General features: G+C 38.7%; 1 pseudogene; it reads left to right on the plus strand.

The window, feature by feature from the left end:
* The first annotated feature begins 208 nt into the window (after positions 1-208).
* LOC114616325 lies at positions 209-745 on the plus strand (annotated as a pseudogene).
* The last annotated feature ends 1,895 nt before the right edge of the window (positions 746-2,640 follow it).

Consider the following 2,640-nt stretch of genomic DNA (forward strand, 5'->3'; position numbering starts at 1 on the left):
AAGGGTCAAAGCCCTACTATCTCCTTTGAGGACAGTCCCCAATGACTTAGCTTCCTAAGCTTTGCGGGGCATTCCATATCCAAACTGTCACCTACCTGAGATGCAATTCACCTTTAAGAATATACATAGATTGGGGAGACTCTGCAGGATCATCGGCCCCGAGCATCTTAAGCGGTGAACTCTTCAAGTCTCCGATTAAATTTTAAAAATGGCCTCCAATAAAACTACATTGCAAAAAATGGGAAAGAAACAGAATGGAAATAGTAAAAATGTTGAAGTGGCAGAGCCTGAAGAATTTGTGGTAGAAAAAGTGCTGGACCGCCGTGTAGTGAATGGGAAGGTCGAGTACTTCCTCAAGTGGAAGGGGTTCACAGATGCTGATAATACTTGGGAACCAGAAGAAAATTTAGATTGTCCAGAATTAATTGAAGCATTTCTTAATTCTCAAAAAGCTGGTAAAGAAAAAGATGGTACAAAGAGGAAATCTTTATCTGACAGTGAATCTGATGATAGCAAATCGAAGAAGAAGAGAGATGCTGGCTTTGCCAGAGGTCTTGATCCTGAACGAATAATTGGTGCCACAGACAGCAGTGGAGAATTAATGTTTCTCATGAAATGGAAGGACTCAGATGAAGCTGACTTGGTGCTGGCAAAGGAGGCAAATATGAAATGTCCTCAGATTGTCATTGCCGTCTATGAGGAAAGGTTGACTTGGCATTCTTGTCCTGAAGATGAAGCACAATAATTGTTTGCATTTATATATATATATATATATATATATTTATACATATATACATAAAGTCTGGATCTTGAGTTTTGAAATAATTAGTGTGGAAAAAATAGCATTCTAATGAAAATCAAGTTTGATATGCTGGTTTTGAAAGTATTGACGGTAGTTGGGATAGTTTTGGTTTTTGTTCTGCATCAAAAGGCACTGATTGCTTTGAGCAAGTAAGAGCTTTCTGTAGTTGCTTCCTTTAACAATAGAATATTTGATACCATGTTGTATTTCCTCAGCTTTGAAGAACAGCTTTTCTTAACCGCTGGGGAGATTTTACAGTCGCTACTCAGTCTGAATTTATTTTTAACTGGGACACAGAAGGACCATCCTGAGTTTCTTTGTTTGTATGCGGTGTGTGCATAAAACACAATGACTTATTTGTTTTGTCTTGTTTTTAATACTTAAAAGAACTGAAGATGAAAACACAAGTGGATGAGATTCCCTCATTGTGAACATTTTTCTGGAACCGTAACCTTTCAGGTTAAACAGAGTCTGTAATTTATTGGATAGTTTAAAAGCAACCACATCAGAATTGATGTATTATCACGTAAATACACTAGTTTATTTACTGAATGTTGTTCATACCAACTCCACCTTGAGAAAATGGAATTAAACAAAGTAGTAGTTTGACTTAATAAAAAGACTTGGGCCTAGTGTGGTGGCACATGCCTTTAGTCCCAGCGCTCTAGAGTCCAGCTCAGCTAGTCAGCCTAAAGGTTCCTCTGGTGAACCATTCCTTTGTAGAAAGTTAAAATCTGTACTAAAAGGTTATTATTCATGGAATCTGTTTGATGTGGAAATAGAATCATGGTTGGAGCTAATGTTGGCAATTTAAGACCTGCTGACTAAGTGAGTGAACAAAAGTTGCTAATACCAATTAATGACTTGCACGCTTTTTCTTTACCCTGACTCATTCCTTACTGGTAGGATCAATCTTTTCAGTATTTGCCTTCTGGTTCAATGAGCCAGAAAAGTAACTCTGTAGTATCAGAATGTCATCCAACTGTATATTTACTTTACTGTAAATAATGGTGAACAGTGGTCAATAAATACTTTTATATTCCTTAAAAAAAAAGAATATACATAGATTGAAAGTGAAGAGATGGAAACCCAAAGAGAGCAGGTATGGCTATTTATTAATTAAATACCTTCTTAGACAGTCGCACAGATGTTCACAATGCATGCTGTCAGCTCTCGTGCCCACCTGCCTACCATCCCTGTGCATCCTATCACCTCCCCACAAATCTCTCTTACACATTTTGTTTTGTGGCTCACTGAGAGGAACCAGGGCTATGTATGTGGCCTTGGGTTGAGCACTATCCACTGGAGCCCGGTGGGCTCGCATGGATCAATGGGTATACGGCTAAAGACAGTGGGGGTGTGAGGCTGTCAATGTTTTGCCATGTTGGAAAAAGAGTTTGAGGATTTTGTGTGAAGTTAAACACGTACATTCTCTATGATCTGGCAATTCTACTGTGCATTTAGCCATATGTTCACAATTGTGTCTTCATTTAAACACATGTCTCATTTGTGGGACAATATTCAGAGTGGTTTTATTCATAATAGCCCCAAATTGGAAGCAACCCAGTGGTCCACGGAGAGGGGAGTGGATAAACAGACTGTAATATGTTAATAAAACTGACTACTGTTTGGAGTAGAAGAAACTACTGTCCTGTCTGACAATGTGGATAAGTGTGGAAATGCCACGTGGGTAAAGGAGCTTGTTAAAAATATACCATGTGCACCATGACTATGCTTGTTAAACATTCTAGAATAGGCTAAGCCATGGTGATAGAAATCAGAACGGTGGTCCCTTCCAGGGACAGACTAGTGTTACTTAGGGTTTTTCAGAGAAAGCA

Source organism: Grammomys surdaster, unplaced genomic scaffold (assembly GCF_004785775.1).
Source record: "Grammomys surdaster isolate TR1022 unplaced genomic scaffold, NIH_TR_1.0 316849, whole genome shotgun sequence".
NCBI lineage: Eukaryota > Metazoa > Chordata > Mammalia > Rodentia > Muridae > Grammomys > Grammomys surdaster.